Source organism: Equus przewalskii, chromosome 11, assembly GCF_037783145.1.
Source record: "Equus przewalskii isolate Varuska chromosome 11, EquPr2, whole genome shotgun sequence".
Taxonomy (NCBI): Eukaryota; Metazoa; Chordata; class Mammalia; order Perissodactyla; family Equidae; genus Equus; species Equus przewalskii.
In genome coordinates, this window is record NC_091841.1 from 23,405,910 (window position 1) to 23,421,051 (window position 15,142).

At 49.2% G+C, this 15,142-nt stretch overlaps 2 long non-coding RNA genes across 2 annotated transcripts; both read left to right on the forward strand.

Annotated features, from left to right (window-relative positions):
- The first annotated feature begins 2,511 nt into the window (after positions 1 to 2,511).
- On the forward strand, positions 2,512 to 15,119 carry LOC139074490 (uncharacterized). The gene is made up of 2 exons (XR_011524130.1): positions 2,512 to 2,998; positions 14,111 to 15,119. It is a non-coding gene; the product is annotated as an uncharacterized lncRNA (long non-coding RNA).
- On the forward strand, positions 3,001 to 12,823 carry LOC139074491 (uncharacterized). The gene is made up of 2 exons (XR_011524131.1): positions 3,001 to 3,082; positions 8,896 to 12,823. It is a non-coding gene; the product is annotated as an uncharacterized lncRNA (long non-coding RNA).
- Positions 15,120 to 15,142: the final 23 nt, after the last annotated feature.

Consider the following 15,142-nt stretch of genomic DNA (forward strand, 5'->3'; position numbering starts at 1 on the left):
CTGCCAGTAACTGATCAGGAGAAATCTCAGATGTCCTGGGTTTCTAACCAGGCGCCAGAGGGAAACAGGAGCTGGAATCAAACCACTTCGGGAAACTGTCGAGGGGCCGTCAAAGTTGCTCGGTGCCCCACAGGTCCTGTGTGGATCCCAGCTCTCTCCCTTTGCTTACGTCTTTCCTGCCCATAGCTGTCCCCTTCTACCTATCAAAGACCTACCCTTCCTGCAAGCTCCAGGCCAAATCCTTCCTCTGCCGAGGAGCCTTCCAGGATTCAGAGCTAATTTCTTTCTTCCTCCAACATTGGTCCCTTCGGCCTGTTTTAAGTGACAGTAGGTGCTAGTGCCCTTGGCGTCGTTCCTCTTGCCACGGGGAGACGGAGGGCTCAATGGACGCAGGAACCTTGTTTTCATCTCTGCTCCTGGCACACAGGCCTGTGCCCTGGCACACAGTAGGACCTCCAAGAAAACTCGGGTTGGATATATCGGGTTGGATGTAACTGAGTAGTTGCGAAAAGGAGGAATCCTTGCCCCAGAGGGTCCTTCATTCCTTGAGATATGGTTCTCTGCATTTACCTATGGGTATGGGAGGGCCCCTCCTGTGGTTTCTTCTTAGGGTCCCCAAATAGGAACCTCAAAAGTCAGAATTGGGGGGCCCTGTGGCTGAGCAGTTTAGTTTGCATGCTCCACTTGGGTGGCCCAGGGTTCGCCGATTTGGATCCTGGGTGTGGACCTATGCGCTGCTCATCAAGCCATGCTGTGGCAGCATCCCACGTTGAGAACTAGGATATACAACTATGTACTGGGGCTTTGGGGAAAAAAACCCCCAAAAACAAAAAGAAGAAGATTAGCAATAGATGTTAGTTCAGGGCCAATCTTCCTCAGCAAAAAAAACCCCTGTGTTGGAATTGGTCTCTGGAGTTTGCCTTAAGCCCAACCAGCTTAGTCAGGCTTTAGCCAAAAACTGCTATATTCCAGGGTAACGGGTCCTCAGGCCCAAGTTCCATCCAGCTGGGCAGGTTACACTCAGTCCCTTTTCTTAAAAAAAAATCCAATAATAGTAAAAATTAAGGCTTGGGGCTGGCCCCCTGGCCAGGTGGTTAAGTTCGCGTTCTCCACTTAGGCGGCCCAAGGTTTCGCCAATTTGGATCCTGGGCGTGGACACGGCACCGCTCATCAGGCCGTGCTGAGGCGGCATCCTGCATGCCACAACTAGAAGGACCCACAACTAAAAAAAAAAGTACACAACTATGTACCGGGGGGCTTTGGGGAGAAAAAGGAAAAATAAAATCTTTTTTAAAAAAATTAAGGCTTAAGAATAAAAGTGAATACTTCCTGTGATGCCGAACACACCATATGACAGATGAGGAAGCCGAGGCATAGGACTCCAAAGTAAACTTGCCCAAGGATACCCACAGTCCGATGCAGAGCCCACCCTCCTAACAGCTCCTGCTCCCCGCCCCCTGTCCCGTCACTCATCGCTCTCCTTCAGCTTGGCCTTGGCTCATCACTCCGCTGTTTGCCCAGGACCCAACGTGGGGTGGCCTGCACAGGGGTTTAGTAAATGCTTACGGAATGGGTGAATGGAGTCTGGGAATTCTGTCTGTTTACCAGGTTATCCCTAGGAGGGCATGGAGGCATCAGAGGGAACAAGAAAACTGCCAGATGCAGCAGCACAAACACTCCCGCCCCAAGGCCAGCTTCCTGGGCTCCTGTTACTCTGCCACATCTACGGAGGGGGATGTTTCTGAAAAGTTCCCGGATTTCAAATTGGCTCTTGACACTGTTAGGGTAAGATCGGAGGGCATGAGAGCAGTTGCCTCTTGATCAACCCTTGTGCAAGTCCTCCGCTGAAAAATCACACTGGAGAGCAGTGGTTTCTGAGGTGGCACCCGAGGCGGCTGCATGAGAGAGCTGGGAGGTATGCATCAGTCAGGAGGATTTTGGTTTCAAGCAGCAAAAGCCAACCCACAGTGGCTTAGCAACTAAGAGGACTTATTGGCTCTTGTAGCTGAGAAATCAATAGGAGATGGGCTTCAGGCACGGTTCCATCAAGGCTGTGGTCCCATTTCTCTGTGATTCTTTCTTGGATCTGCTTCCATCCATGGAGCTTCATCTTCAGGCTATCTTCCAGCAGCATCTAGGGTTTGCAGTTTGCAGTTTGCATCTGTGCCTTCTTCTGGGGTAATGCTAGACCCCCTGACTTGCTGGTATCTGATTTTACCAAATAATACAATTATCTTGGTGGCAGGACCTCGCCAGCCCTGTGCCCTCAGAGTTCACTAACATACATGGGTCTGTTTGACCTATGAGGGGCCCAGTGCTCAGCTTTTGGAGGCCCCCCTGCATGTCACAGCAAATACCTTTAAAACGTGCCTACATCCCGCATTCAACGTAATCAAAAAATAATTTAGCGCAATCACAGTTGAGCAGGTGACAGTGTTACAGTTTGTAAACATTTACTTTAATTGATTTTTGCTGTTTTCTTTTTGAATTTAGGAGCCAATACACTTTCTCGGGCCCTTGCAAAGCTCATGGGCACTAGGCCTGGACCTGTTGTACATAATGCAGAACTAGCCTCATTGAGGCCAGTGAGGGTGATTTGTGGCGATTTGTGTGTAGGTGTGTGCCTAAAAGAACACTAGGCCTGGAGTCAGACCCGCAGAAGCACGTCCCAGCTCTGCTGCTGATTAGCTGAGTGACCTTGGGCAAGTCGCCAACCTCTCTGGGCCTCCGTGTGGTCAGCCGTCAATTGGCGATAAGGATGCTTGCGTCTCTTCCCTTAGGAGCATGCCTTCCAGCTGGAAGAGCAGAGAGGATTAACTGAGCCCTGCTGTACACCCAAGTAAACCCAATTCCTTTGGGATCCATGTAACAGACACTAGTTGACGCCCACCCTTGGCCAAACTCCTGCCGGGTGCTGAAGATGAGGAGCTTGCTGAGCCAGCACTTCTGAGCTCACAGTGGTCTGGGAAGATGGACTTGGAACCAGCAGACACGTGAGGTAAGAGCAGAGGGATTCAGAACAGGCTGGGAGCCGGGGAGCCATGGGAGAGGCAACCAGTGGAAGGGCTGCTTGCCCACGAAGGTCAGTTCCTTTGTAAACCAAGTCCATTCAGCAGTGACTGGGGAGAGGCCTGGGGGACGCAGAAGTCAAAGGGCCCGGCTGCAGGCGCCTCCCTTAGCCCCAGTGTGGTGACTCTCTTCTTTCTTGGATCTGCCCACGGCTGCTTTCACTGAGCATCCGCATCGGGCTGCCGAGGGCTCCAGGCCTGGCTTGGGGCGGGACAGGGTGGGACCAAGCCTGTGCTCAGCCGGCCAGGCCTCTTCTCCTGGGCTGGTTAGTGTGGGCAGGGGTACGGTAACTGCCCATGGCTAAGGATCAGCCTCTCTAGCACAAGAATTAATTAATTAATTTATTTATTTATTGAGGAACATTAGCCCTGAGTTAACATCTGCTGCCAACCCTCCTCTTTTTGCTGAGGAAGACTGGCCCTGAGCTAACATCCATGCCCATCTTCCTCTACTTTATATGTGGGACACCTGTCACAGCGTGGCTTCATAAGTGGTGCTAGGTCCACGCCTGGGATCCGAACCTGCGAACCCCGGGCCACCAAAGTGGAGAGAGCGAATTTAACCACTATGCCACAGGGCCAGTCCCTTATTTATTTTTTTATCACGGTAAAAAATACATAACAAGAATTTACTCTCTTAATTTTTTTTTAGTCTTCATTTTTTTTTTTTTTTTTAATTCTGCTTCCAGCTATTGGGAACAGAGAAATGAATTTGTTTTCCTTGCCAAAGCCTCAGTGCATGGCCGTATATCCTAGTCGTAAGTCCTCCTAGTTCTTCTACGAGAGCCACCACCACAGCATGGCTACTGACAGATAGGTGGTGTGGTTCCGTGACCTGGAAGTGAACCTGGGCCGCTGAAGCGGACAGCACAGAGCTTTAATCATGAGGTCATCAGGGCTGGCTCTTACCCTCTTAATTTTTAAGTGTACATTACAGCATTAACTCTATGCATGTTGTATGACAGATCTCAAGAACTTTTTCATCTGGTGTGACTGAAACTTTGTACCCATTGAACAAATCCCTCTTTCCCCCTCTCTGCAGCCCCTGGTAACCACCATTCTCCTTTCTGATTCCATGAATTTGATCGCTTTAGATACCTCATATGAGTGGAACCAAGCACTGTTTGTCTTTTCATGATTGGCTCATTTCACTTAGCATAATGTCCTTCAGACATGTCATCCATGTTGCAGCATTTGGGAGGATTTCCTCCTTTTTAAAGGCTGAATATTATTCCATTGTATGCACAGACCGCATTTTCTTTATCTATTCCTCTCTAGATGGACACTTAGGTTACTTCCACCTTTTGGCTATTGTGAATAATGCGTGGAGTGCAGATATTTCTTTGAGATCCTGCTTTCAATCCTTTTTAGTATACACCCAGAAGTGGGATTGCTGGATCCTAGGGTAATTTTATTTTTAAGTTTCTGAGGAGACTTCCTCATTCTTTTTATGGCTGCAAAGTATTCCATTGTGTGGCCGTACTATTGTTTATTCTGCTGGGCCTTATTGGTGGGCATTCAGCCTTTTTCTAGGTTGGCTGTTACAAATAGAGCTGCAATAAATAGCCTGGTCCCTGGGTCTTTTTTTTTTCTTTTTGAGGAAGATTAGTCCTGAGCTAACTACTGCCAATCCTCTTCTTTTTGCTGAGGAAGACTGGCCCTGAGCTAACATCCATGTCTATCTTCCTCTACTTTATACATGGGACACCTACCACAGCATGGCTTTTGCCAAGCAGTGCCACGTCCGCACCCGGGATCCTAACCGTCGCACCCCAGGCCGCCAAGAAGCGGAACGTGCGCACTTTAACCTCTGCGCCACAGGGCTGGCCCCTCCCTGGGTTTTTTCACAAGGTTTGCAGTGTCTCTCTAGGACAGATTCCTAGAAGTGGGATTGCAGGGTCAAAGGGCAAATTCACACAGAGTTTTGTTAGGTATTGCCAAATTCCCTTCCATAGGAACCGTCCTGTTTCACATTCCCACCAGCAGAGTGTAAGAATGTCTGTTTTCTCAGAGCCTGGACAAGAGAGTACTTTGTTAAGTGTGGATTTTGGCCAATCTTCTCAGCAAGAAATAGTTCTTTGGGTCAATTTGCGTTTCTTTAACTATAAGCAATGTTGAACATCTTTTCTTTTTTCTTTTTAAAGATTGGCACCTGAGCTAACATCTGTTGGCAATCTTTTTTTTCTTCTTCTTCTCTGCAAAGTTCCCCAGTACATAGTTGTATATTTTTAGTTGTGGGACCTTCTAGTTGTGGCATGTGGGATGCCCCCTCAGCATGGCCTGATGAGTGGTGCCAGGTCTGCGCCCAGGGTCCGAACTGGTGAAACCCTGGGCCACTGAAGCAGAGCGCGTGAACTTAACCACTCGGCCACGGGGCCGGCCACTTCTTTTGTTTTGAAACATTTGCCTTTCTTTTTCTGTAAACTGTTCCTACATTTAGTGCATTCTTCTGGTAGGTTCTTGGCCTTTTAACTTACATTAGAATCTCTTTATAGTCTAAGAATATTAACCCTATGTGATGTAAGATTGTGAATCTTTTTTGACCAGTCTGTCATTGTCTTTTTCATTTTACTTATTTATATTTTTAAATTAAATTTTATTATTTTGCCATACAAAACTTCAGTCCCTTGAAACTTATTAACTTTCTGGATGTTGAGGTAGAATTAGAAAAGCTTTCCCCACTCCAAAATTGTAGAAGGATTTGGGGGCCGGCCTGGTGGCGCAGCAGTTAAGTTCGCACGTTCCGCTTCTCGGCGGCCCAGGGTTCGCCGGTTCGGATCCCAGGTGCAGACATGGCACTGCTTGGCAAAAGCCATGCTGTGGCAGGCGTCCCACATATAAAGTAGAGGAAGATGGGCCCAGATGTTAGCTCATGGCCAGGCTTCCTCGGCAAAAAAAAAGAGGAAGACTGGCAGTAGTTGGCTCAGGGCTAATCTTCTTCTTCAAAAAAGAAGAATTTGCCTATGTTTCCTTTTAGTACTTGGATGGTTTCATTTTTAAACTTAAATCTCCAATCTCTTTGGAATGTATCCTAGTGTATGAGCAAAACGCCTCCAATTGCCTCTAATACCACAGGGCTCTCCCGTTATCCTAACACCAACTATCAAATCATACATTCTTTCTCCATGATTTGCGATGCTGCCTTTATCATCACACAAGCTTTCTTTAGGCAATGGGGGCTAATTCTGGATTTTGTACTCTGTCCTCCAGAGAAATCACTTCATTTCAGTCACCACTGCTCAGGACCCTCCTCGCCAAGGTTATCCTTGGGGAAAAGCTCCTACTTGACAACAAAGCCCTTTGCTCCAGGCTCAGAGGTCAAGCTTTGGAGGCAAATGCTCTTGAGAACGAGATCTATGGGAGCCAAATTCATACTAACCCACACTCTGCAGGAAAAAAGGGGTTTCTAGAGCGTCACCTTCACGAGACAGGGCTCTCTGGCAGCTGGGCACCCCTATTCTGTCCCTGAGGAAGGATGGGTGGGAGCAAACATTCTATGCTCACAACCCGTGCTAGGGCTGAGGAAGAATCGCATGCTTGGCTAATGGTGGCCCTTGAAGGGCCATTTCTTCATGCAAAAGACAGAAAACCATTTATCACCCACCCACTCATCTTATCAATATTTACTTAACTTCTGCTTCATAGCGAATACCATACTCTATGCTGTTGAGGAAAAGAGTCGATACGGTGTTCTTACTTCTTTTGGCGGAGATGAGAGCAGAAGCTCTGAGAGCGAAAAGCATCATAAAAAGAGGCATGGGTCTTGTTTTCTGAGCAGTGGTCAACGCATCTGCTTTAGTAAATCAGTGTCTCTTGTCGAAACTCTACTGGTTGCAAGTTCGAGGAGGAGGTGAGGACGGAAGTAGAGGAATGGCTGGGACACACCTTTAATGATACATCAAGGTATCATTTTTTAAACAGACAAGCAAAGCAACAAAAAATACTTTCTGAAAGACGGGCTTGAAATTCAGAGGGGGAGAGATCATTTTCAGTTTGGGAGCTCTAGGGGGAATTTGTGGAATTGATTTTGCCATGAAGTGGAAGTTATGTAAATGTTGATAAGATGAGTGGATGGGTGGGGGGATGGGTAATAAGTCAATTCAATTTGCAAATCAATCTGTAAATTGATTTCTGGGGATTTGGTTTTCAATGAATTGGTCTGCCTCCAGCGTGGGCTGTGGGTGTGGAGGGAGTCCTTTGGGAGGGTCGCAGCTCCCACTTCGCTCCGGCACCTAAAAGGCCCTGAAGGTCCAGAGCAGGGTGGGGCCACAGGAAGTGGAGGCCCATCTTATCCCCTTTCTGGGCACCTGCATGATGTCATACTTGCTCCAGTCACTTCACGGTATCACTGTGAGGATCCACGGGTGTGTAGACTCTGTGTAATTTGACTTATAGTCAAGTGCCCCCCAATATTATGATGATTCATACACCCTAGATTTTGCAACCACTGCCCCCACCCCCAAACCGCCAACCATAGCTTAGCATCTCTGATCCCTGTACCACCCTTAGCACTCCAAGATGACCTTGAAGCCCCAGTTTCGTAGAATCAGACATTGTTTAGAGTTAAAGTGACCCTAGGAATCATGGTGCCCAGGATTCTCAATGTTGGAGATGTTTTGGTTCAGGTAAAGAACAGTGGCAGGGATGGACCCTGCTGCCTACACCCGCCTCTTGTTGAGATTTACTTTCATGGGAAACCAGAGGTCCTAAGGGAGCATGTCCTACCCCTCAGGTCTGTGCAAAGGGAGGATTTGGCCAGGTTGTCTGCTTCTAGTCCATCCTGTCCCGCGTGCAGGCCTCGTCCAGATCCAGGACCAGGCTGGTGACCCTCGCCGGCTCTCCTGGACTGCCCCCTTGGACCAGGAGAATCAGGAGCTCAGCATGGGTTGGGTGGGGGTCTTGCCACCCGAGGTAGCCCAGTCCTCTGGTGGGCTGCAGCAGAACTGGGCTGTTCCTTCTTAGAGTGAAGTGACCCTGCCCATACCCCGAACCCAGGAGAGTCACACCCACGCCATCTGAGTGCCCCCCGTCGTGTCGCCCGCCGAATGCCACTCTGTCCATCCTCTTCAGGCTGAGCCTCAGCTTCCTTTGCCTTTGTCCCACGTGGCATGCCTTCCAGCCTCCTCTCGCATCCTGGTCCCTCACCAGCCTTCCTCTCCTGCGTGCCAGAGTGGCGCTGGTGCAGAGGACAGAGGGACAAGCATCTCTCTGATGTGGGGCTGGGCCTCTCTTCGTGTTGCCTGTGGCGGCTGGTGGAGAACGGCTTTTGAAGGACCCTCTTTAGCATCAAAAACCTCCACAAAATGATGAAACCAGAGTAGACATCACCCTGAGACTTGAGAGGGGTCTGAATGATGCTCCCTCCCCGTCCACGTAATTATTATGACTATTTTCATAGACAAAACCAAGCCTGTGAGATCGAATCTCACAGTCTTGGTGTTTGGAGTTAACTCAGGCATGTAAGCTGGAGGAACGAGAGGGTGCCACTGGGGCTTGAAGTTCCTAAGCTCATCTGACCTACCATTGAGATCATTGGGCATTTTTCAATAAACTGTTGTGAGCCAAGCCAGTGACCAGGCAGCTCAGAGGCCAGTGGAAGAAGGAAGCTGGCTTTGGGGCTGAGCTGAGCCACTGGGTAAGGATGCTACTGGGGGAGGCTCTTGGCTCGGGTCCTGCTGGGAGGTTAATCAACATCCCTGTCTCGTACCACATCTCCTGAGAGAAGAGATCAAGGCCCCCGATCCCTTGGCTCTAAGAGGTGTTTTGGACCTACCTTGCTGAAAGAACTGTTTTGATTTGTAAGTTTTCAATATGTTTCTGTGTCCAGAGAGAAGTAAGTTGAAGCCTTTGCACCCAGACAGGACGTTTCATCATGCCCATCCCCGCCACGTGGCAGTCAGCAGTCGGTACAGAGAGTGACCAGCACATCTGGCTCCATGAGGCACTAAGAAGAGAACACAAGGCTGCTCTCTGTCCTTCTGAAAGCTTTGGGTGACTCTTGAAAACCTCACTTATGGTGTAGAAGAGGAGATGCTACCCCGGCACAGAACTCTGCTCTGTCAAAATGACACTCAAAGTAAATGTGTATAAACTATGCAGATATATACGATTTCCTGCTTCTGTGGTCATTCCTACAAGAAACCAGAGGAAGGGGAAGACAGTCCCACAGGATTCCCCAGAGATCTCTCTGGTGCTCCTGGTTCGGCATGTTTAACACGCTACAGGACTTGTGTATTTGCTCTTCCCTCTGCCTGGATGTTCTCCCCTCAAATCTTTGCTGGAATGGCCTCTTCTCAGCACAGACAGCTCAGCTCAAGTGCCAGCCTTCCCTGACCCCTTCCCAAAGTGGCCCATCCCCCTAAGACTCAGTTTCTCTCTAAGCCATTACTTTTTTTTTTGATAGTACACTTACACTTCGCTTAAGAGGGACATGTTCTAAGAAACGGGTTGTTGGGCAATTTCGTCATTGTGAGAACATCCTAGAGTGTACTTACACAAACCTAGATGGCCTAGTCCGCTACACACCTAGGCTGGACGGTACTAATCTTATGGACCACCATTGTGTGTGTGGTCCGTCATTGACCGAAAAGTCGTTATGCGCCGCATGACTGTATTTAATACTATTTCTGTTCGATAGACTTACTTCTCTTTCTTTCTTTTTCTTATACTGACCAGAATGTGAACTCTCTGAGAGCGGGGCTTCACCATGGTGATGATGCCATGTCCCAGTGTCTCGAACAGGGCCTGGCCCGTGGTGGATATTCAGTCAGTATCTGTCGAGTTGGTGGGTGATACTTGGATCAGATGGAGAGAGGAGGAAGATGGCTTAGAGAGAGAGGCGGATGTGCAAGGGGGAGATGGCCTTTCCTTCCCGTCAGCCCTTCCTCTTCATATGCCTCTTGAGGGGCTGCTCACATGAGGAAAGAGCCATCCCACCATCTCTGTCCCTTTAAGCGCCTTCACCAACAAGGAGGCGGACACGCCCCCTTAGGCTGGGATTAGACAGACGGACCATCCCCCAACAGAGGAGTTTCTGGCAGCAGGATTCACACCTGCCACGGTTCTTCACCTGAATCCAAACACCACCAGCCCCATGAGCCAATCCATTGGGAATTCTTCTGAGTGGAGCTAGAACCCAGAAGCCCCATGCTGGAAAAAGGGGAGTGGGCCCCTTTGACTTGCTGAAGTTGAAAAGTAAGCAACACAGATCGGAACAGGTTGAAGGAGCCAGGTTTCCTGCTGTCTGGTCTGCCCACAACGCCAAGTTCTAGCATCCAAGGTCCTCTTAACTCTGCCTTATGCTGGCCCTAGTTGGGTAGGGTTCCTCTGAGGCAGAATCTGAGATAGAGTTTTTTTGTGGGCAAATGATATACTGAGGGACAACTCTCAGGATGAAAACAGGATAGGGCAGGTGAAGAAACCCGACAGAGCTGTTTTCAGCTCAAGTCTGACCTCAGCCTGATCTCATGGGAGCTCTGGAGTGTGAATAGCATCACAGAGCTGTTCCACCTTGACACAAGGGGATGGGCGTTTGTAAGCCCGTGTCACACAGTCATTGGCTGCAGGTCACTCCCTGGGGGGTGTAATGACCAGGTGACTCATGTCAGCCAAAGGCAATGCTCCAGAGAAGTGTATAGCTGTGGGCTGGAAGCAATGAACATTTACAGCTGCTGGGGAACGGTGCGCCTGCTGGTGACGGGGATCTGGGTGGGACATCTGTAGTGTCTCCTACGGCCCCAGCATGAACCACACCCCTCCCCCAAGGTGCCTTTGCCTCCGCCATCTCCCCTGCCTCCAAGGCCCCCTTCCTACTCCTCTGAAAGTCCGCCTCAAATGCCTACTTGCACCCTTTGAGTCCTACAGTGTTTACTGACCCCAGTCATGGCTTCCTTAGTCCACCCTTGCATCGCATCTGCTGTGTGGGTCTTGTCTCCACATGCCCACGGCAGGGCGCCCCTCTTTTCCTCTGTGTCTCTAACAGGCTCGCACAGAGCTGGGCATCTAGGAAGTGACACAACAGAACTCAGAGGTCCCTAAGCTCAGGAAGCCACAGCCCAGGGTCTGCCAAGGTCTTCGGGCTATAGGCAGACCTGGGATTAGAACCCATGATGCCACTCAACTCTCCCACGTTGCCAAGTCTGGATGAGGGCCTGTATTTTCTAACTCACTCACCTGGGCTCAGTGTTCTGTGTTTCCGCGTGTTAGCCTTGTCAGAATTGTAAACTTTGCTCTCCCTGGCCGAAAGCTCTAACTTTGTGTGTGCTCTTACTGAAGTTGACCCACTGCTCGGAAAATGCTGGAACCAAAGCCTCCAGGGAAATTAGGATACACACATATTGCAGTAGGCTCAGAGGTCAAGTGCGTGGGGTTTCCAGAGGAAATGAAAGCTTGATGTAAGCACCAGCCAGGACACGCAGACCAGCTGGCCAGAGCCCTCCCCCACAGCCAGCTTTGCCCTGCAACCCAGAACAAGCTTATTTTCCCTGAGCCAAAGCTCACAAGCACCCCAGCAGACAACAGAAGTTGGCCACGTGTCAGTGCCACTGCCTCAGCGTGTCCCCTGAGGGTCTGGGAGGCGTTGGAAAGACCCTGAGGCCTGGTCACGGACATTGCACTTAGAAAGCATATAGGGTCAGTCCCGCTCTCTCTCTCAAGTGAGCAGTTGTCCTAGGACCCAGCCCTAGGACACCCCGGAATGAACAGAAGGACAGACAAAAAGCACAAAAGATGTTCCCTGAACAATTTGGAGGCCAGTGTCGTATCTGTCTCAAACAGTGCAAAGAAAGGACATGTCCGTTGATGATAATTTGAGCAAAAGCCAAGGCAGCAGCTGGGCTGTGCCTCCGAACCAATCTGGAGGAAGAAAAGAGCGCAAAGAAAGAAGTTATTCAGGGCCACAAATGCCTTCTCTCTCCTGCTCAATGCCCCCTCACTCTCTGAAATTCTTCTTCCCACCCATGAGCGCCGGCCTCTTCTGCCCCATGATTCGTACGTGGCTGGAATGGAAGAACTGGCTGCCCGACTCTGCCTGGCCAGCTGGCTGCCAATTGTAGGTCGTGGATGGAGCACAGGGGGATCCAGGCTCAGAGTGATGTTGCCCAGACACCATCTGTCAGCACTTTGGTGTCTTCCATTTGCTACCACTCAGGGGACCAAAGGTTTTTCTCTCCTTCAAACCATACAATTGGACTCAGAACCTTTCTTTTCAAGAGAGCTTATCAGGGGTGGATAGGAAGAGTGCCTGATGAAATGTGGGGGCCACCAGCTTCCCCAGGGAGAGTGACTTCTAGGCCAAGACCTTGTAAAGTCTGTTCGTGTTTATCTGAGTTGGAATGTTGGTTGGGATGAAAAAAAGGAAAGCAGTTTTCAGCATGTGCACATTCCTGGGCAATAAAAAGGAAGCAGAGATTGATACAAGCAACAACTTGAAGAATCGCAGAGGCATCACGCCGAGTGAAGGAAACCAGTCTCAAAACGTCCTATACTGTAAGATTTCATTCAGACGATATTTTTGAGGATAAAACTCCAGGGAAGGAGAAGAGAGTCATGGTTGTCAGGGGTTATGAGTGGAGAAAGAGAAAGGGACAGCAGGGGGGAGTTTTGGGGGGATAATGGAACTGTTGTGTATTCTGATTATGGTGACAGTTACATGCATCTATACATGCGCTAAGATTCAAAGAATTGTACACCAAAAAGGTCAATTTTACCGTAGTGATAATTTTTCAAATAAAAACTTAAGAAGTTCACGGTGATAATAATGGCTGGCGTTTGCTTCCCATGTACCGGATTCTGTGCTAAGTGCGGCACACCCGTTATCTCATTTATGTCTCTCAATAAGGCCATTTGGCACTCACCTTATGCAGCTTGCTCAAGGTCATATAGTAAGTGGCAGAGCTGAAACTTGACCCTGTGTCTGTCTGAGTCCAGAGCCTGAGATATAATCACTGTGCACTGGTGTCTCCTTTGGGGACAGGAGTGAGAAATGATGACACAGTGGTTAAGACCCTGGCTTGGAGAGAACACCAGCGAGAGAGTGTCAGGTTCTAACAGAAGGAGATTGTCAGGGGTGGGGGAGGGTTAGCCAGGGTTGTATATGGGGCCATGGGGTTGAATTTACTGCCATCTGCTTAAGATGGCTTTTTAAGACCCAAACCCATTTCTCGAGCTCTCCCCCAGGGTCGGGGGCGGGTAGCTAAGTGGAACTGTCGTCCAATGGAAGCCACACCCACCCTGAAGGAAAAACATGGTTGGATCCGTTAAAACCTTCTGCTCAGGGCCAGGCGTGGGGAAATGGGGCCTGAGAGATAAGGGGGCGGTTTTCATTTTCTTCTTATTCATGTGTCCCATAAATTGACTTCTTTTTCTATTTTGTTAAAGAATGTTTAACTTGTTGGACCACACGGGTGGGTGAGGGCCAACGGATGGGCTCCCGGCAAGTTACTGAAGTGGCTCCACAGAAGCCAGTGGCCCTATAGAGTCCTGTAGGTCGAGTGGGAGTTACTCAGTTGGGTATGGAATGTTCAAGAAGAGGAAATGCCAGAGGCAAAGGCCCGAGGTTGAAGAGGAGCCACACACATTTAGCAAACTGAAGATTTCGCTATATTTCGGGATAGCTGAGCATCCAGCTCAAGGAAAAGAGCATGAGAGCTGAGCCTGGAGAGGGACCAGGGGCTTGAGCATGTGGGGACTCCTATGCTGCCCAGAGGACTTTGAACTTTATCCTAAGGGTGGTGGACAGGCAGGGTGGCGGTGACGTTTAGGAAGATCCCTCCAGACTGGCCAGCATCAGTCTGTTATCTCCAGGTTATATCCAGGTGTGAGTTGAGGGGGCCTGAGCCTGGCAAGGCAGGAAGGCCATGTGGACAGTTTCAAAAGGTATTTAGAGGGTAGGATCGATGGGTGGGAGATGGTTCAGATGTGGGGGCAGGAAGAGAGGACTCACAGAGCTCTGACTCGGTAAGGATGCTTTTCTTGAGAAGGGAACACAAAAAGAAGAGGTGGGTTGTGACCAGGAGTTCACTTTTGGAAACATTCTATTTTAGGTGCCTGTGGGTCGTCAACGTGGATGGCAGGGGGTTAATTTCGCCGCTCTGGACGGAGAAAGCTGACCTGGAGATGCAGGCTTCGGGGTCATCAGCATATAAATGGTTCTAAGAAGGCTTGAGAGTGGACAAGCTTACTGGGAAGAACCGGGAAGACTGCAGAGGGAACTGGGAAGAGAGCCAAGAAGAAGGTCATGGCAGAACCTCAGGACTCCCCACATTTAAACCCAGTCATTCACATACCACTCTCACCACATTTGCCGTATCAGCACACTACCTCTATTATTTTCGATTTAATCTTTTTCTTTAAGTTGTCTCATTGGCAACTTAATGCATTTATGTGAAAGGAAAACTTACATAACAGACGGAAAATCAGCCTCATTGCTGTTACTGAACCAGATTCGTTTTGTCCCCTGCTCGCTGTGCTAATCACCAAGATGACAAGTCTGCAGCAGAGAAAGGGTTTTCTCTCAAGGCAGCCAAATGAGGAGATGGGAGAATAAGTCTCAAATCCACCTCCCTGAAAATGGGATTAGGGATATTTATGGGATAGAGAGGCAGGGTGGTCTAAAGGGTGGGAATAGATGATTGGAGGCAAGGAGAAGTGAGGTAATTGATGATATGCACAAGCGTAGTCAAACCATGCAGCTTCATAGGATGCATGTTTACAAAATGGCGGCATTAGCATGACTGAGGGTGGAGTATTTGGCTCCCTGACGTCAACGGGTCACCTATTGGGCATTTGCACATACCCAGTTGATGGGTTTGTGGTCTCAACCAGCCTGACCTGGACATGAGTCGACTCTCAGTTCCCAAAAAACAACGTAAGCAACTGTTACCATGGTGACCCAAGCATCAGAGATGTTATCTATAAGGAACCTAGTGGGAGTCTGATAATATATCGCTTATCTACATGACATTTAAGAATAATCATTAATGGCCATCTGGCCACCAGTTCCATTGCCATGAATAGACGTTGATAAAAATAAACACAGTGAAAATAAACCAATACTACACATGTCTTGCGAGATG